This window comes from Hordeum vulgare, chromosome 2H (genome assembly GCF_904849725.1).
Source record: "Hordeum vulgare subsp. vulgare chromosome 2H, MorexV3_pseudomolecules_assembly, whole genome shotgun sequence".
In the NCBI taxonomy this organism is placed as follows: Eukaryota; Viridiplantae; Streptophyta; class Magnoliopsida; order Poales; family Poaceae; genus Hordeum; species Hordeum vulgare.
The window spans coordinates 14,722,134-14,743,856 of record NC_058519.1 but is presented as its reverse complement, the minus strand read 5'-3'; the positions used below and the strand labels follow the sequence as shown (position 1 = coordinate 14,743,856).

At 43.4% G+C, this 21,723-nt stretch overlaps 1 pseudogene; it reads right to left on the bottom strand.

Annotated features, from left to right (window-relative positions):
• Nucleotides 1-10,448: 10,448 nt before the first annotated feature.
• Nucleotides 10,449-11,939, bottom strand: LOC123424981 (annotated as a pseudogene).
• Nucleotides 11,940-21,723: the final 9,784 nt, after the last annotated feature.

The following is a 21,723-nucleotide window of genomic DNA, read 5'->3' as shown; positions in this document are numbered from 1 at the left end:
ATGTCGTCATCCCCGCTGAGCACGCGGCAACCGAAATTTGAGGATCCTGGAAAATACGGCGCTGTCAGTATGACCGGTCACGTCGAAAGATTCCGCAAAAGCAGTCGGTTCCTCACGGTTCGTTTCACTTGCATATTCACTCGGGTCACTGGCTGAAAAGATGAAATGGATCGAGGCAAACAACGCTAAAGTCACCTTAATACCAGTCGGCTCCAAACTCCGGACATCACTTCACTGTTCCAACCCCGATCCATTCGGGGACTAATAATGGGGTTATAGTCCTAGGGTAGGGTCATAGGTCTGTCCTATAGGTCCTACCCAAGGACTACCCTTCAAGGAAGACAAAGCCCTTAGATAGTTCCGATTGAACTAAGGGTGCCCCCATCATCCAGTCGGCGACGATCCGCTCGGAGCATATCTAACATACCGACTGGAATTCACTCTGTACATCGTAACCTCCCAGGAGGGCAACGGTCATATGTTTTCATACACCATTATTAGCATTTAAATCTTAGTTACTGGTAATGTAAGCGTTTACTCGCCACTACTCCACCCCTGTCCACCGGGCCATTATGAAGGGCAGCGCACTCTATATAAGCCGCCCTTCACCACTGGTACGGGGGTTGGCACTTGTTGTAATCCTACAATTCACTCGACACAAAGCTCCCAAGAGCACTGAGACGTAGGGCTTTTACCTCCACCGTAGTGGGGCCTGAACTCATACATCCTCGCTGTAGCTAAGGCTCTACCCATATACTTTCGTACCCCATACTTCTACTGTCAGACTTATACCCACGACAGGAATCCTTTGCATATTTGCCAAGGAAGTCCCTAAAGGCGTAGCCGTAGCAGAAGGATTCCTGGTGCCGTTGCTGAGGAGTATCAAGACAATAATAGTCTCCCGTCAGCACGCTTGTTTCTGGCGCCGTTGGAAGGTCTTTTGTTGCAGTAGCAGAAGTATTTTTGGCGCCGTTGCCGGGGAAGGAGAGATCTATCCAAGTAGGTCTCACAAACGCATTTCTTGCATTTACTTTTTTTCCAGTTGCCTCTCGTTTTACTCTCCCCCACTTCACGTTTGCCGTTTTCATTTGCCTTTCTCCTTTGCCGTTTTCTTTTGCCTTTTTGCCGTTTTCCTTTGTCGTTTTGTTTTGCCTTTTTGCCATTTCCCTTTGCCGGTTTTCTTGCTTTCTTGTGTGCTTGTTTGTTGTTGAAGTCATCATGGCTGAAAACACCAAACTTTGCGACTTCTCGAGTACCAATAATAATGATTTTATTAGTACTCCGATTGCTCCTGCCACTAGTGCGGAATCGTATGAAATCAACGCAGCTTTGCTGAATCTTGTTATGAAAGAGCAATTCTCTAGCCTTCCTAGTGAAGATGCCGCATCCCATATCAATACCTTCATTGAGTTTTGCGATATGCAAAAGAAAAGAGATGTGGATAATGACGTGATTAAGTTGAAGCTTTTTCCTTTCTCGTTGCGAGATGGCGCAAAAACTTGGTTTTCTTCTTTGCCTAAAAATAGTATCGATTCTTGGGATAAGTGCAAAGATGCTTGCATATCCAAGTATTTTCCGCCGGCTAAGATTATCTCCTTACGTAACGATATCATGAATTTCAAGCAACTTGATCATGAACATGTTGCACAATCTTGGGAGAGGATGAAGTTAATGATTAGAAATTGTCCTGCTCATGGCTTGAGTTTGTGGATGATTATACAAATCTTTTACGCTGGTTTGAATTTCACTTCTCGCAATATCTTGGACTCCGCCTCAGGTGGAACATTCATGGAAATCACGTTAGGAGACGCTACAAAACTCCTAGACAATATCATGACCAACTACTCTCAGTGGCACACTGAAAGGTCACTTCCTAGCAAAAAGGTACACGCTATAGAAGAAATTAACTTGCTTAGTGCTAAGATGGACGAGTTGATGAATTTGGTTGCTAGTAGAAACGCTCCTTTAGATCCTAATGACATGCCACTATCTTCCTTGATTGAGAGTAGCAATGCTAGTTTGGACGTTAATTTTGTTGGTAGGAACAATTTTGGCAACAACAATGCTTTTAGAGGAAACTATGTTCCTAGGCCTTTTCCTAGTAACTCCTCTAACAATTATGGCAATTCCTACAACAACACTTATGGAAATCACAACAAATTACCCTCTCATATAGAGAGTAATATCAAAGAGTTCATCAACTCTCAAAACATTTTCAATGCGTCCATAGAGGAAAAACTACTCAAAATTGACGATTTGGCTAAGAGCGTTGATAGGATGTCTTGTGATATTGATGCTTTGAAAGTTAGATGTGCTCCTCCCAAGGTCAACTTGGATGAAACTTTGAAAGCTATGCGTGTATCCATGAATGAGAGCAAAGAAAGAACCGCCCAAGTTCGCGCTAGGCATGAATGGTTTAAAAGGGTGCGTTCTAGTGATGCAAATCACGAAAATCTTAAAATGCTTGGTGTTACTCCTCTTGAATCTTTGTTTTTGCGTGTCAAACCTATTGATGAAGGGGCTGGATATGAATCCACTTTGGTTGAGAAACGCCCCAATGATTTGAAGCCCACCTATCTTGATGATAAAAGTGTGGAGAGTGGAGTAGAAGAAATCAAAATTTTGGGTAGTAATGAAACTCCCACTTTGGATTTCAAGGAATTCAATTATGATAGTTGCTCCTTGTTTGAATGCATTTCTTTGATGCAATCCATTGCAAACTCTCCACGTGCTTATAGCCAAATCAAAGCCTTTACCGCGCATATCGTAGATGCTATGATGAAATCTCTTGAAGAGAAGCTCGAACTAGAAGTCTCTATACCTAGAAAACTTCATGATGAGTGGGAACCTACTATCAAAATCAAGATCAAAAACTATGAGTGCAATTCTTTGTGTGATTTGCGTGCTAGTGTTTCCGCGATTCCAAAGTCTTTATGTGATATTCTTGGTTTTCATGAAATTGAAGAGTGTTCTCTAAATTTGCATCTTGCGGATTCTACTGTCAAGAAACCCATGGGAAGGATCGATGATGTTCTTATTGTTGCAAATAAGAACTATGTACCAGTGGATTTCATTGTACTTGACATAGATTGCAATCCTTCATGTCCCATTATTCTTGGTAGACCTTTCCTAAGGACTATTGGTGCTATCATCGATATGAAGGAAGGGAATATTAGATTTCAATTTCCTCTAAAGAAGGGCATGGAGAACTTTCCTAGAAAGAAAATAAGATTGCCTTATGAATCCATGATGAGGGCTACTTATGGTTTGAGCACCAAAGATGACTATACGTGATTCCATCACCTTTTGCCTAGCTAAGGGCGTTAAACAATAGCGCTTGTTGGGAGGCAACCCAACGAATCTATCCTTTTTATTTCTGTTTTGTGTTTTCCACACTTTCATAATTCTGTTATGATTGTGTTTTTTGTGTTTCTTTTTGCGTTTGTGCCAAACAAAACCGTTATGATTAGTCTTGGGGATGATTGTTTGGTCATGCTGGAAAAGACAGAAACTTTCTGCTCACGAAAAGAATTTTCAGTTTTTTTCTATAAGAGATTTTGAGTTGATTCTTTTTGCTGCTGATTTCTTCATACTGTCGTAATGTTTCAGAATTTTTAAAGTACCAGAAGTATACATATTGCTACAGACTGGTCTGCTATTAACAGAATCTGTTTTTGTTGAGTTGGTTGCTTATTTTGATGAAACTATGGATAGTATCGGGGGTATTAGCCATGGAAGATTGAAAATACAGTAACCCAACATCAACATAAGTAGAATTTAAGTTTGATACAGTACCTAAGGAAGTGGTGGTTTGCTTTCTTATACTAATGTTATCACGAGTTTCTGTTTAAGTTTCGTGTTGTGAAGTTTTCAAGTTTTGGGTGAAGTTCTTATGGACGAAAAGATAAAGAGTGGCAAGAGTTCAAGCTTGGGGATGCCCAAGGCACCCCAAGATGATTCAAGGATGCCGTAAAAGCCTAAGCTTGGGGATGCCCCGGGAAGGCATCCCCTCTTTCGTCTTCAATCCATCGGTAACGTTACTTGGGGCTATATTTTTATTCACCACATGTTATGTGTTTTTCTTGGAGCGTCTTGTATCGTAGGAGTCTTTTATTTTTGTTGTGTCACAATCATCCTTGCTGCACACCTAGAGAGAGAGACATGCACTCACCGTGATTTTGTCGAGCTTCACTTATATCCTTTATTAGACAATTCAGCTCACATGTGCTTCACTTATATCTTTTGAGCTAATTGATTTTGCTCTATGTGCTTCACTTATACCTTTTAGGGCACGGCGGTGCGTGGCTTGGTAGTTGATCTATGCTATGAAAGTAGTATCAAAAGGGGTAGTTATCCAAAGGGATACGAAAACTTCCACCTTCATGTGCATTGAATAGTTAGAGAAGTTTGATTTATCTCAACTAGTTTTGAGTTGTGGTTATGGTAATATTGAAGTTATATTAGTAAGGTGTTGTGGATCTAGAAATACTTGTGTTGAAGTTAGTGATTCCCGTAGCATGCACGTATGGTGAACCGCTATGTGATGAACTCTGAACATGATTAGTCTATTGATTGTCATCCTTTGTGTGGCGGTCGGGATCGCGCGATGGTTTATACCTACCAACCCTTCCCCTAGGAGTATGCGTTGAATGCTTTGTTTCGATTACTAATAAAACTTTTGCAACAAGTATATGAGTTCTTCATGACTAATGTTGAGTTCATGGTTTAGATGCACTTTCACCTTCCACCATCACTATCTTCTTTAGTGTTGTGCAACTTTCGTCGGTGCACAAAATCCACCATTAGCCTCCCTCAAAACAGCCACCATGCCTACCTACTATGGCTTTTTCAAAGTCATTCCGAGATATATTGCCATGCAACTACCACCATGACATGTGCCACCACTTCTACTTTGCCATTGCATGATCGTAAGATAGCTAGCATGATGTTTCCATTTATGTCTATGCCATGCTAGATCATTGTCACAGTACACTACCGAAGGCATTCCATATAGAGTCATTATTGTTCTAAGCTTTGAGTTGTAAGTGTGATGATCATCATTGATGGAGCATTGTACCATGTGAGAAAATAAAAGAGGCCAGCGAAGCCCATATACAAAAAGAGGCCAAAGATGCCCACCAAAAAAAAGAGAGGCCAAAGAGCCCATTCAAAAAAAATGAGAGAAAAAGAGAGAAAGGACAATGCTACCACCTTTCCACACTTGTGCATATTAAGCACCATGATCTTCATGATTGAGAGTCTCTCGTTTTGTCACCACCATATAGCTAGTGGGAAATTCTCATTATATAACTTGGTTTGTATATTCCAATGATAGGCTTCCTCAAAATTGCCTTAGGTCTTCGTGAGCAAGCAAGTTGGATGCACACCCACTAGTTTTCTTTAAGAGCTTTCACATACTCTTAGCTCTAGTGCATCATTTGTATGGCAATCCCTACTCATTCACATTGATATCTATTGATGAGCATCTCCACAGCTCATTGATATGCCTAGTTAATGTGACCATCTTCTCCTTGTTTGTCTTGCAACCTCCACCACACTCCACACCACTTATAGTGTTAAAACCATGGCTCACGCTCATGTATTGCGTGAGAGTTGAAAAAGTTTGAGAAGTAAAGGTGTGAAAACAATTACTTGGCCAATACCGGGGTTGTGCATGATTTAAATTCGTTGTGCAATGATGATAGAGCATAGCCAGACTATATGATTTTGTAGGGATAACTTTCTTTTGGCCTTTGTATTTTGAAAGTTCATGATTACCTTGCTAGTTTGCTTGAAGTATTATTGTCTCCATGTCAATAGCAAGCTATTGTTTTGAATCTAATGGATCTGAACATTCACGTCACATAAGAGGAGTTACAATGGACATCTATGCTAGGTAGCATGAAAGCATCAAAAATTCATTCTTTATCACTTCCCTACTCGAGGACGAGCAGGAGTTAAGCTTGGGGATGCTTGATACGTCTCAAACGTATCTAGAATTTTTGATGGTTTCACGCTGTTATCTTGTCAACTTTGGATGTTTTGTTTACCTTTTATATCTTTTTTGGGACTAACTTATTAATTCAGTGCCAAGCGCCAGTTCCTGTTTTTTCTGTGTTTTTGACTCTTTTCAGATCTGATTTTGGAATGGAGTCCGAACGGAATAAAATCCCTGAAATAAATTTTTCCAGAACGGAAGAAGATCGGGAGGCTTGAGGGCCAAGCAAGTGGGCCCACAGGGGGCCCACAAGCCATGTTGCCGCGGCCAAGGGGAGGCCGAGGCAACCAAGCTTGTGCCCCCCCTGGCGCTCCCCTGCCCTAGGTCTTTGTCCTATAAATTCCCTAAAAATCCAGAAAAAATCAGGACATCCACAAGAACACTTTTCCGCCGCCGCAAGCTTCCGTTTCCGTGAGATCTCATCTGGAGACCCTTCCCGGTGCCCTGCCGGAGGGGACTTTGGAGTTGGAGGGCTTCTTCATCAACATCATCGCCCCTCCAATGACTCGTGAGTAGTTCACTTCAGACCTACGGGTCCGTAGTTAGTAGCTAGATGGCTTCTTCTCTCTCTTGGATCTTCAATACAAAGTTCTCCATGATCTTCATGGAGATCTATCTGATGTAATCCTCTTTGGTGGTGTGTTTGTCGAGATCCGATGAATTGTTGGATTTGTGATCAGATTATCTGTGATATATATTTGAGTCTTTGCTGATTTCTTATATGCATGATTTGATATCCTTGTAAGTCTCTCCGAGTCTTGGGTTTTGTTTGGCCAACTAGATCTATGATTCTTGCAATAGGAGAAGTGCTTGGTTTTGGGTTCATACCGTGTGGTGACCTTTCCCACTGACAGAAGGGGCAGCAAGGCACGCATCGTGTTGTTGCCATCAAGGGTAACAAGATGGGCTTTTATCGTAGATATGAGATTGTCCATCTACATCATGTCATCTTGCTTAAGGCGTTACTCTGTTCTCATGAATTTAATACACTAGATGCATTCTGGATTGCGGTCGACGTGTGGAGTAATAGTAGTAGATGCAGAAAGTATCGGTCTACTTGTTTTGGACGTGATGCCTATAGATATAATCATTGCCATAGATAACGTCACGACTTTGCGCGGTTCTATCAATTGCTCGACAGTAATACGTTCACCCACCATCTACTTGCTTTCATGAGAGAAGCCACTAGTGAACACTACGACCCCGGTCTATTCACACCTATCGTTTCCACTTTCGCCTTTACTTTGCTTTGTTTCTTTTTTGCTTTCAGTTCTCACTTGGCAAACAATCTATAAGGGATTGGCAACCCCTTCATAGCGTTGGGTGCAAGCTCTTTGTGTTTGTGCAGGTACTTGTGATAATCCTTCACTGGATCGATACCTTGGTTCTCAAAACTGAGGGAATACTTACCGCCGCTGTGCTACATCACCCTTTCCGCTTCGAGGGAACACCAACGCAAGCCTCCAAGGCCACGGGGGAATCCTTTTCATATTTGCCAAGGAAGTCCCTAAAGGCGTAGCCGTAGCAGAAGGATTCCTTGTGCCGTTGCTGAGGAGTATCAAGACAAGAATAGTCTCCCGTCAGCACGCTTGTTTCTGGCACCGTTGGAAGGTCTTTTGTTGCAGTAGCACATGCCAATCTGGAACGACAGTAGAGTCAATACAAACTCATTTGCTCATTCGAAAATAATGAAGATCGATTAATGAACATAGGTGCATTGCATAAGAAATTTGACAAAAATGACAAGAGCATAATGCCAAGTAAATTCTCTATTTTTTCGTTCTTTAGATGATACATTGCTGAGAATGAGGAAACTTTTAGACATGTTGTGCTACACATTCAGGCTTCTTAGCTTTTTATTTTCAAAACGAAAAGATGGTTTGGTAGATTTTTATTTCTAGAAGGAAGTCAGCTAAGTAAATCACATAACCCGACAGAAATATTTGTGAGTTCTTCAAGTGAACTGAAGAACAACTTACTTTCTCATATTTCAAACAGACAATAACTGGAAGGAGAAACCATTTCAATTCTCTGCAGTTATTCCAAACCAAGCAGTGTTACACTAAAATAACATGGTATACCGGACATTACAGTACAGTATATTGATCACAAAATCATCTGGTCATTCCGAAATAATGAAGAATCAATATACTCCCTCCGTTCCTAAATATAAGTCTTTTAAGATATTTCACTAGAAGTCTACATAAGAAGTAAAATGAATGAATCTATACTCTAAAGTATGTCTATATACATCTATATATATGTAATCCACTAATGAAACCTCTTTAAAGACTTATATTTAGAAACGGAGGGAGTATATACCAACACACCACAATAAGATGACATGAGCATCCCAGGAGAAATACGATAGAAAAATGGTAAGAACAAGAACATAAAGAATCAAGTATCACCCAACTTTTCCCGTTGGCACATTAAACTCTGGAGAATTACATGATTATAACATATGTGAACGGAGAAAACTCAAAACAGTTTATTCAGAGCCAACTAGTTCCAATCTTAGCATTTTTTTTAGAGAAGGAGGTCTAACCCCCGGCTTCTGCATCAATCAATGCATCCAGCCATCTTATTAATTATTCCACAAAGGTCTAATAAGAGTATACATCAATCCACCCAAAGCCACCACTCACACCTACAAACTCGATAATATGGAGTGTTCTCATTCCACATATCTAAGACCGGTGTTGTTTCCAATCCATCCACATAACGTATCGGGAACAACAGCCGGTGCAGCACACCTAAAACGCACACCTCACGCACACGTTTTACCAGCCACCATCATCCTCGAACCACTGACCCATCTTCAGGAAAGAGACCCGCATCATCCTTGCCAGTCCAATCATCCGTCGACGCCACCACGGCGCCCAACGGCGCCACCACCCTGCGCTCATCTGTCCAGCTGTGAAGACTCCGGAAGATCTGCCGTGCGTAGCACCTGCCAACCAGGCATTACTCAGCGTAGCACCTGTCGGCCAGGCATGACTTGACAGCTCCACCGAAATTCCGTGCAAGACGAAGCCGCTCCACCTCCTGCCTCAGTCCGCCAGCGCTGCTCCACAAACGATGCTCCCAAGAGAGAAACGGCACCGCAGTACCGTCATCGTCCGATCTGAAAGACCAGATCCTAAGGTTCCCCCGAAGCAATGCCCACCACCAGCAACCGTTCAGGACCCACACAGTGCCCACCACCAGTCAGCCCTCAAGACGACGCCTTCAGGAAGGTCACGACGTCAAGGACGCCGCCGCCGCCCACCAGAGTTAGAGTTTTCACCCGAGAGGCAAGGAGGGGGAGCAGAGGAGCAGATGTATACCGACGTCTCCAAAAAGAAAAACGGCGCCCTTGAGCGTCGTCGTCGGCGAGGCCGACCTGGGCCAACCAAGGGGTTTCCCCCCAATCCGAATCTCCTCCACCGGCTTCACCCGCATGTAGGGCTCCGGCAAACGCCGGCACCGCCAAGTCCGCAGGAGAGAGACCCACAGATGAGGGCCGGATGACAGCGGCCAGAGCAGCCACCGACGGCTGACCATAACCACGCGCACCGCCCCCTGACCGGAGCCGTCACCACCAAAACCGTGGCAGCCGCAATCGCGCCCAGCTAACGATCCCTACCACCGCAGACGCGCCCGGCCGCCGCTCCCTACTGGTCGCACGCCCCGCATCCGCCATGGCAGCCCCGGTGGGCGAGAGATCTCGCCGGATCCCGCAGCACCAGAGCCCGAGGGCCAACGCTCGCAGAGCCCGAGATCCCGCTGCCAGAGCGAGATCCCGCCGCCAGAGCCCGAGGGGCCCCGCCGCCGCCATCCCCGGGGCACGCGCGGCTTCGCCGGCGTCCCCTCCGGCAGCGGCGAAGCGGGAGGGAGGGCGGAGAGGGGGCCGGCGGCGTAGCAGAGAGGAGATGGTCGCTGGAAGGGAGCGCCGTGTCCAAGGAGGCACCAGCTGCGACGGCGGCTCAGGTGGTTCCCGTGGGGAGGGGGACTTGGATTCATCTTAGCATTTAAAGACCACGGTTAACCGATGATTATGCCCTCAAACAGAGTCCAGGTGGTCCCTTGAATATTTTGTTGATGTCAACCTCTAGTAACCCCAGTAAGCAAGAAAGCCGCCCCTTTGTTGGTTCATTGAACCCGTCGATCTCAGCCGCTGCTGCATGAGAGTCGTCGTCGGCCGCATGTCTCCCTCAACCCCGCAGATGCTGCCTCCCCCCCCCCCCCCCCAGCGTGTTTCCGGTGTGTGTTGTGTTGTGTTATGTCTTGGATGTACGTTGAGTGTGTTTTGTGTTGTGTTGTGTCTTGGATGTACGTTGACTTTGGCTGTGCACCCTTCCAGGGGTTGGGATGTGTGTGAGTTGAACCTTTGGTGTCATGTATGCTGTGGTCGAGGCTTTATAATATAAAGCGGGGGGAAACCCTTTTTCGCCATTGAACCCGTCAATTAGTTTTCGGCAATCCCTGCTAAAGCCAAGTTCATCTTTCGAAGATCAGGTGTAATCCACATTGGAGCTGGAAAGTTTGACCAAAGTTGCGGAGACATAAGGTCCACCCTGCTGTTATCATCCTAGTTGAGAACCCCCATATCACGGTGAGTATTCTTCAATCCTCGTGTCCATAAAGAATTATCATCGCTGAAATAGGCATGGTTTGCCCTGAGAGACGGATATTCTTCAGCACCAAGACAAAGTGATTGATTATGCCCAAGAAACAACACATGGTCACGCAAGCAATTGATTTCCTTAAGCTCACTTCATGCATCGTCAAATTCATATATTCTATATTTCTTAGTGTTCCAAAACACAGATGCCCCGGGTTCAGGTTCTACATTATGATCCTCAAAGATTCTCCATATAAGTAGCAGACCGCCCCATGGAGCTTGAACAACGTACATATACTCGCAGCCATACTCCCCTGGTATGCTTATAATCATCTTCCTTGTGACCACAGGGACACTAAGATCAAAGGTGTGAAGTTCTCCCTTGTAAATACATGCAGCATACAACAAGCCATCCTTGTAAGTGTAGTCCTTATAGTCATCATAAGGCGGCAACCAGGTCCACCTATCATCCCCAACCCTTGCAAAAGAGAGCTGACGCGTTGGATTGTGGATGAGCACGACAATGTAGCTTCCAGTGGATGTATCAGGGAAAACAAACACTTTATAGTGGAGTTCATGTCGCAGCTTGTCAAGAGCGAAGATTGATGGCGAGCTATAAACACCACGGGTTCCAGTGTGCCATGAGAACTCATACTTTTGGAGAGCACCACATTCATCAACTATGGGTTTCACCTGCTCGATGGTGATCACTGATGGGAGAGCAATCTGTTCACATGTGACGGGATTGATGAGGTGCATCTCAGATCTATCATCACCAGTTACCAGCCAGCCATGCGAGGACCCGATCAAACATCTAGTGCGGATAGGCGGCTCCGGGAGGGTTAACTTGTATGATCTCTTCTCTGCAAGGCTGTAGAGGCACGCAACACTCTCGCTGGCGGATTCGGAAGTGTAGAGGAGGCATGGGGTCTGTTGGAGATTGTATTGCCCAAGACTACGAAGGCTTATATATGCGGAGCGCCAGGAAGAGCAAACAGAGCCGGCACGCACGAGGTCGGGGATCTCAAGATGTCTGGAGGCAGCTCCGGCAATGTGCCCAGTGTAGTCTTCTTGGTCAGTTGCAGATGAACATGTCCAGTTTTGCAAAATCTCTTCGGTGAACTCGGAGTGAAGCCTAGCAGCTTTGGCAAAACTCTGAAGATTAGGGAGCACAAATACGTCCGGTGTATAGCAAGCTTCCATGACAGATACCTTACCTATATAGGTAAACTAATTCTATTATGTGCTTGTATTGTGAGTAATCCTGCTTACCTGATGGCACTGATGAAATTTCCCAGATAGACGATTAATGCTATTAATTTACAAATGCCACATTTCTTGTGGGGGAATATGGGAGACCAACATAAGTTTCATTTGGCTAATTGGGGTTTAGTTTCAAGGAAGAAAGACTTTGGACGGTTAGGGGTTCCGAACCTGAAAGAGTTTAATATGGCCCTTCTGGCCTTGTGTGGGAAAAGATTCTTTGATGATAACAATAGTGACTGGAAGAAAGTAATTGCTTTTAAATATAATGTGGATGAGCCAAACATCTTTTGGACTAGGCCACAGGGGGGCTCCCCCTTCTGAAAGAGTGTGTCCTAGCCCCTACAAGCTGGCAGGCATTTTTATTCCTGGAAGATTGGTAATGGCAGGAATATTAGTTTCTGGCATGATAAGTGGGCTGGGGATTGTTTCCTCAAGGTCAGTTTTTTTTGAGCTTTTTGACATCTGCAACTAGTAGAATTGTTCAGTGTCCAAGGTATGGGATGGGATTACTCTTAATCTCTCCTTTAGACGTTGTGTGAATTGGAGGAATTATGCTAAGGTGGTAACAACTGATTGAACATATTAAAAAAAATCCTTTGTCTGATTCCCAAGACTCGCTTGTTTGGCTCCTTGAACCTGATGGAAAATATTCAGTGAAATCCTTTTACAGATGCATTAGTTTTGGTGGGGTAGTATCTCCTTATGGAGAATCTCTGTGGAAGACATTATGTCCTCAAAATATTCATGTTTTCTTATGGATATTGATACGTCTCCATCGTATCTACTTTTCCAAACACTTTTGCCCTTGTTTTGGACTCTGATTTGCATGATTTGAATGAAACTAACCCGGACTGACGTTGTTTTCAGCAGAATTGTCATGATGTTGTTTTTGTGCAGAAATAAAAGTTCTGGAATGACATGGAAATTTACGAGGATGTTTTGTGGAATATATAAAAAATACTGGCGAAGAATTACCCGAAGAGACACGGAGCCAGGGGCCCACGAGCCCAGGAGGCGCCCCCCTAGGGCGCACCTAGCAGGCTCGTGGGGCCCACGTAGCTCCGCAGCCTCGAACTCCAACTCTATAAAGTCTCTCTCACCCAGGAAAAATTAAGAGAGAAGAGTTCATCGCGTTTCACGATACGAAGCCACCGCCACCACCTGTTCTTCCTCGGAAGGGCAGATCTGGAGTCCGTTCTAGGCTCCGAAGAGGGGAAATGGACGCCGTCGTCATCATCAACCATCCTCCATCGCCAATTCCATGATGCTCTCCATCGTTCGTGAGTAATCTCATCATAGGCTTGCTGGACGGTGATGGGTTGGATGAGATCTATCATGTAATTGAGTTAGTTTTGATGGGATTGATCCCTAGTATCCACTATGTTCTAAGATTGATGTTGCTACTACTTTGCTATGCTTAATGCTTGTCACTACGGCCCGAGTGCCATGATTTCAGATCTGAATCTATTATTTTTTTCATCAATATATGTGTGTTCTTGATCCTATCTTGCAAGTTGTAGTCACGTACTATGTGTTATGACCCGACAACCCCGGAGTGACAATAGTCGGAACCACTCCCGGAGATGACCATAATATGAGGAGTTCATGTATTCACTATGTGCTAATGCTTTGTTCCGGTTCTCTATTAAAAGGAGACCTTAATATCTCTTAGTTTCCATTAGGACCCCGCTGCCACGGGAGGGGTGGACAAAAGATGTCATGTAAGTTCTTTTCCATAAGCACGTATGACTAAATACAGAATACATGCCTACATTACATTGACGAACTGGAGCTAGTTGCATATCACCCTATGTTATAACTGTTACATGATGAATTTCATCCGGCATAATTATCCATCACCGATCCAATGCCTACGAGCTTTTCCTATACTGGTCCTTGCTAAGTTACTTTACCGCTACTGTTGTCACACTTGCTATACAAATTACCACTGGTACTGTTACCGCCGCTACCGTTACTATCATACTACTTTGCTACTAAAACTTTGTCGCAGATACTAAGTCTTTCAGGTGTGGTTGAATTGACAAATCAACTGCTAATACTCGAGAATATTCTTTGGCTCCCCTTTTGTCGAATCAATAAATTTGGGTTGAATACTCTACCCTCAAAAACTGTTGCGATCCGCTATACTTGTGGGTTATCAAAACATTTTTCTGGTGCCGTTGCCGGGGAGCATAGCTCTATTCTCTGAGTCACTTGGGATTTATGTCTATTGATAACTATGAGGAATCCGAGAGATCCAAAAACTAAAGTCTTGCCCTCAACTACGAGGACAGGTAGGGAACTTCGATCTAGCTCTGCACTTGATTCACCTTCAGTTATGAGTAAATTTCGACACCACCACCTACTAGTAATTCTGATATGTCGCATGTGCTTGATGATGCTACTTCTGCTATCCATGATACTTATGATGATGCTTTGCTTGATAATGATATGTCACTTGGTGAATTTCTTGATGCACAAATTGCTAGAGTCACTACTGAATCTGATGATACTTCTAAAACTGATGAAATTATTAAAATGGAACCTGCTGTTACACCTGTTAGACCTAACTCTCCTAGATATTAATTGCCTAATATACCTAAGGGTTATGTTATGGAGGGAGAGGTAGCTGAATACTTTCTTCTTGTAAGGATAGCTATGACCTTGAGAATTTATTACGCAAGTGGAAAGAAAAATCTCTGAATGCTAGAATGAAATACGATCCTAAGTTTGCTACTTCACCCATCTTTGTTACTGATAAGGATTATGAATTCTCTGTCGATCCTGAGTTAATCACTTTGGTTGAATCTGATCCTTTTCATGGTTATGAATCTGAAAATGTTGTAGCACATCTTACTAAACTGAATGATATAGCCACCCTATTCACTAATGAGGAAAAAATTCGCTATTACTATATCCTTAAGTTGTTTCCTTTCTCATTAAAGGGTGATGGTAAAACTTGGTTTACTTCTCTTGCTCCTGGTTGTGTGCGTAGTCTGCAGGATATGATATACTACTTCTCTAAGAAATATTTTCCTGCCCATAAGAAACAAGCTACCTTGCAGGATATATATAACTTTGTGCAAATTGAAGAAGAGAGTCTCCCACAAGCTTGGGGGAGGCTTGTCCAGTTACTTAATGCTTTGCCTGATCACCCTCTTAAGAAAAATGAAATACTTGATATCTTTTATAATGGACTAACCGATGCTTCTAGGGACCACCTAGATAGTTGTGCTGGTTGTGTTTTCAGGGAACGAACTGTGGAACAAGCTGAAATTCTATTGAATAATATCTTGAGTAATTATAATGCTTGGACTATCCCCAAACCACCTGTGAAGCCAACTCCGAAGAAAAGAGGTATTCTATTCCTCAGTCTTGAAGATATGCAAGAAGCCAAGAAATCTATGCAAGAGAAAGGAATTAAATCTGAAGATGTTAAGAATCTACCACCTATTTGTTGGGGAACGTCGCAAGGGAAACAAAAATTTTCCTACGCGCACGAAGACCTATCATGGTGATGTCCATCTACGAGAGGGGATGAGTGATCTACGTACCCTTGTAGATCGTACAGCAGAAGCGATTAGAGATCGCGGTTGATGTAGTGGAACGTCCTCACGTCCCTCGATCCGCCCCGCGAACAATCCCGCGATCAGTCCCACGATCTAGTACCGAACGGACGGCACCTCCGCGTTCAGCACACGTACAGCTCGACGATGATCTCGGCCTTCTTGATCCAGCAAGAGAGACGGAGAGGTAGAAGAGTTCTCCGGCAGCGTGACGGTGCTCCGGAGGTTGGTGATGATCTTGTTTCAGCAGGGCTTTGCCCGAGCTCCGCAGAAACGCGATCTAGAGGAAAAACTATGGAGGTATGTGGTCGGGCAGCCGTGAGAAAGTCGTCTCAAATCAGCCCTAAAACCTCCGTATATATAGGTGGGAGGGAGGGGAGGAGGCAGCCTCAAAACCTAAAGGTTTGGCCGAAATTGGAGGTGGAGGAGTCCTACTCCAATCCTACTTGGAGTAGGATTCCACCTTCCCACTTGGAAACTCTTTCCACCTTGTGTTTTTTCCTTCTCAAACCTTATGGGCCTTAGTGGGAACTTATTCCAGCCCACTAGGGGCTGGTTTATCTCTTCCCATAGCCCATGAGACCCCTTGGGGCGTGACACCCCTCTCGATGGTCCCCGGCACCCCTCCCGGCACTCCCGGTACACTACCGATGAGCCCGAAACTTTTCCGGTAATGCACGAAAACCTTCCGGTAACCAAATGAGGTCATCCTATATATCAATCTTCGTTTCCGGACCATTCCGGAAACCCTCGTGACGTCCGTGATCTTATCCGGGACTCCGAACAACATTCGGTAACCAACCATATAACTTAAATACGCATAAAACAACGTCGAACCTTAAGTGTGCAGACCCTGCGGGTTCGAGAACTATGTAGACATGACCCGAGAGACTCCTCGGTCAATATCCAATAGCGGGACCTGGATGCCCATATTGGATCCTACATATTCTACGAAGATCTTATCGTTTGAACCTCAGTGCCAAGGATTCATATAATCCCGTATGTCATTCCCTTTGTCCTTCGGTATGTTACTTGCCCGAGATTCGATCGTCAGTATCCGTATACCTATTTCAATCTCGTTTACTGGCAAGTCTCTTTACTCGTTCCGTAATACAAGATCCCGCAACTTACACTAAGTTACATTGCTTGCAAGGCTTGTGTGTGATGTTGTATTACCGAGTGGGCCCCGAGATACCTCTCCGTTCACACGGAGTGACAAATCCCAGTCTTGATCCATACTAACTCAACTAACACCTTCGGAGATACCTGTAGAGCATCTTTATAGTCACCCAGTTACGTTGCGACGTTTGATACACACAAAGCATTCCTCCGGTGTCAGTGAGTTATATGATCTCATGGTCATAGGAATAAATACTTGACACGCAGAAAACAGTAGCAACAAAATGACACGATCAACATGCTACGTCTATTAGTTTGGGTCTAGTCCATCACATGATTCTCCTAATGATGTGATCCCGTTATCAAGTAACAACACTTGCCTATGGCCAGGAAACCGTGACCATCTTTGATCAACGAGCTAGTCAACTAGAGGCTTACTAGGGACAGTGTTTTGTCTATGTATCCACACAAGTATTGTGTTTCCAATCAATACAATTATAGCATGGATAATAAACGATTATCATGAACTAAGAAATATAATAATAACTAATTTATTATTGCCTCTAGGGCATATTTCCAACAGTCTCCCACTTGCACTAGAGTCAATAATCTAGTTCACATCACCATGTGATTCCAACGAATCCAACACCCATATAGTTATGGGGTCTGATCACGTCTTGCTCGTGAGAGAGGTTTTAGTCAACGGTTCTGAAACTTTCAGATTCGTGCGTTCTTTACAAATCTTTATGTCATCTTATAGATGCTGCTACTACGTGCTATTCGGAAATGCTCCAAATATCTACTCTACTATATGAATCCGTTTCACTACTCATAGTTATCCGGATTAGTGTCAAAGCTTGCATTGACGTAACCCTTTACGACAAACTCTTTAACCACCTCCATAATCGAGAAAAATTCCTTAGTCCATTAGTTACTAAGGATAAATTTCGACCGCTGCTAGTGATTCAATCATGGATCACTCTCTGTACCTCTCAACATACTTTGAGTCAAGGCACACTTCAGGTGCGGTACACAGCATGGCATACTTTAGATTCTACGGCTAAGGCATAGAAGACGACCTTCGTCTATTCTCTTTATTCTGCCGTGGTCGGGTTTTGAGTCTTACTCAAATTCACACCTCACAACGCAACCAAGAACTCCTTCTTTGCTGGTCTATTTTGAACTCTTTCAAAAACTTGTCAAGGCATGCATCTTGTTGAAACTTCTATTAAGCGCTTTCGATCTATCTCCATAGATCTTTGATGCTCAACGTTCAAGTAGCGTAATCCAGGTACTCCTTTGAAAACTTCTTTCAAACAACCTTGTATGCTTTACAGAAATTCTACATTACTTCTGATCCACAATATGTCAACCACATATACCTATCAGAAATTCTATAGTGCTCCCACTCACTTCTTTGGAAATACAAGTTTCTCATAAACCTTGTACAAACCCAAAATCTTTGATCATCTCATCAAAGTGTATATTCCAACTCCGAGATGCTTGCACCAGTCCATTGAAGGATTACTGGAGCTTGCATACTTGCTAGTATCTTTAGGATCGACAAAACCTTCTGGTTGTATCACATACAATGTTTGCTCAAGGAAACCGTCGAGAAAACAATGTTTTGACATCCTACGTGCAATATTTCATAAATAATGCATCAACAACTAACATAATTCTAACAGACTTTTAGCATCGCTACGAGTGAGAAAGTCTCATCATAGTCAACTGTTTGATCTTATCGAAAACATCTTTGCGACAAGTCGAGCTTTTCTTAATAGTGACTTATCACCATCATCGTCTGTCTTCTTTTAAAGATCCATCTTTACTCAATAGTCTTATGACCATCAAGTAGTTCTTTTAAAGTCTACACTTTGTTTTCATACATGGATCCTCTCTCGGATTTCATGGCTTCCAGCCATTTGTCGGAATCTGGGCCCACCATCGCTTTCTCCATAACTCGTAGGTTCACTGTTGCTCAACAACATGACCTCCAAGACAGGGTTACCGTACTACTCTGCAGCAGTACGCGACCTTGTCGACCTACGAGGTTTGTAGTGACTTGATTCGAAGCTCAATGATCACCATCATCAGCTTCCACTTCAATTGGTGTAGGCGCCACAGGAACAACTTCCTGCGCCCTGCTACACACTGGTTAAAGTGATGGTTCAATAACCTCATCAAGTTCTACTACCCTCCCACTCAATTCTTTCGAGAGAAACCTTTCCTCGAGAAAGGATCCGTTTCTAGAAACAAACACTTTGCTTTTGGATCTGAGATAGGAGATGTATCCAACTGTTTTGGATATCCTATGAAGATGCATTTGTCCGCTTTGGGTTCGAGCTTATCATACTGAAACTTTTTCACATAAGTGTCGAAGCCCCAAACTTTCAAGAAACGACAGTTTAGATTTCTCTAAACCTCAGTCTATACTGTGTCATCTCAACGGAAATATGCGGTGCCCTATTTAAAGTGAGTGTGGTTGTCTCTAATGCATAACCCATAAACGATAGTGGTAATTCGATAAAAGATATCTTAGTATGCACCATATCAAATAGTGCGTGGCTATGACGTTCAGACACATCATCACACTATGATGTTCCAGGTGGCATGAACCGCGAAACAATTTCCACATTGTCTTAACTGTGTACCAAAACTCGTAACTCAGATATTCATTTCTTATGATCATATCGTAGACAGTTTGTCCTCTTGTTACGACGATCTTCACTCTGAAACGGATTTGAACTTTTCAACATTTCAGACTTGTGATTCATTAAGTAAATATTCCTGTATCTACTCAAATCATCAGTGAAGTAAGAACATAATGATATCTACTGCGTGCCTCAGTACCTATTGGACTGCATACATCAAAATGTATCACTTCCAACAAGTTACTATCTTATTTCATCTCAATGAAAACAAGGCCTTGCTCATGTGGTATGATTTGCATGTCACTAGTGATTCGAAATCAGGTGAGTACAAAGATCCATCAGCATGGAGCCTCTTCATGCAATTTATACTAACATGACTCAAGCGGCAGTGCCACAAGTAAGTGGTACTATCATCATTTAACTCGTATCTTTTGGCACCAATGTGTAACACTACAATCGAGATTCAATAAACCATTGAAGGTGATTATTCAAGCAAATAGAGTAACCATTATTCCTTTTGAATGAATAATCGTATTGCAATAAACACGATCCAATCATGTTCATGCTTAACGCAAGCACCAAATAACAATTATTTAGGTTCAACACCAATCCCGATGGTAAAGGGGGCGTGTGACGTTTGATCATATCAACCTTGGAAACACTTCCAACACGTATCGTCACCTCGCCTTTAGCTAGTCTCCGTTTATGCCGTAGCTTTCATTTCGCGTTACTAATCACTTAGCAACCGAACCAGTATCCAATACCCTCGTGCTACTAGGAGTACTAGTAAAGTACACATCAACATTATGTATATCAAATATACTTCTCTCGACATTTGCCAGCCTTCTTATCTACCAAGTATCTAGAGTTGCTCCGCCTCAGTGACTGTTCCCCTTATTACAGAAGCACTTAGTCTCGGGTTTGGGTTTAATCTTGGGTCTCTTCATTAGTGCAGCAACTGTTTTGCCGTTTCACGAAGTATCCCTTCTAGCCCTCGCCTTTCTTGAAACTTAGTGGTTTTTCAAACCATCAACTATTGATGCTCCTTCTTGATTTCTACTTTCGCAGTGTCAAACGTCGCGAATCTCTCAAAGATCATTGTATCTATCCTTGATATGTTATAGTTCATCACGAAGCTCTCAAAGCTTGGTGGCAGTGACTTTTGGAGAACCATCACTATCTCATCTGGAAGATTAGCTCCCACTTGATTCAAGTGATTGTCGTACTCAGACAATCTGAGCACACGCTCAACGATTGAGCTTTTCTCCTTTACTTTGTGGTCAAAGAATTTTGTTGGAGGTCTCGTACCTCTTAACAAGGGCACAAGCATGAAATCACAATTTCATCTCTTCGGAACATCACTTATGTTCCGTGACGTTTTACAACGTTTTCGGCGCCTTGCTTCTAAGCCATCAAGTATCTTGCACTGAACTATCGTGTAGTCATCAGTAACGTGTATGTCGGATGTTCATAGCATCCACAGACGACGCTCGAGGTGCAGCACACCGAGTGGTGCATTAAGGACATAAGCCTTCTGCGTAGCAACGAGGACAATCCTCGGTTTTACAGACTCAGTCTGCAAAGGTTGCTACTATCAATTTTCAACTAAATTTTCTCTAGGAACATATAAAAACAGTAGAGCTATAGCGCAAGGTACATCGTAATTCGCAAAGACCATTAGACTATATTCATGACAATTAGTTCAATTAATCATATTACTTAAGAACTCCCACTCAAAAAGTACATCTCTCTAGTCATTTGAGTGGTACATGATCCAAATCCGCTATCTCAAGTCCGATCATCACGTGAGTCGAGAATAGTTTCAGTGGTAAGCATCCCTATGCTAATCATATCAACTATACGATTCATGCTCGACCTTTCGGTCTCATGTGTTCCGAGGCCATGTCTGCACATGCTAGGCTCGTCAAGCTTAACCCGAGTGTTCTGCGTGTGCAACTGTTTTGCACCCGTTGTATGTGAACGCTGAGTCTATCACACCCGATCATCACGTGGTGTCTCGAAACGAAGAACTGTCGCAACGGTGCACAGTCGGGGAGAACACAATTTCGTCTTGAAATTTCAGTGAGAGATCACCTCATAATGCTACCGTCGTTCTAAGCAAAATAAGGTGCATAAAAGGATTAACATCACATGCAATTCATAAGTGACATGATATGGCCATCATCACGTGCTTCTTGATCTCCATCACCAAAGCACCGGCACGATCTTCTTGTCACCGGCGCCACACCATGATCATCCATCAACGTGTTGCCATCGGGGTTGTCGTGCTACTTATGCTATTACTACTAAAGCTACATCCTAGCAAAATAGTAAACGCATCTGCAAGCACATATGTTAGTATAAAGACAACCCTATGGCTCCTGCCGGTTGCCGTACCATCGACGTGCAAGTCGATATTTCTATTACAACATGATCATCTCATACATCCAATATATCACATCACATCATTGGCCATATCACATCACAATCATACCCTGCAAAAACAAGTTAGAC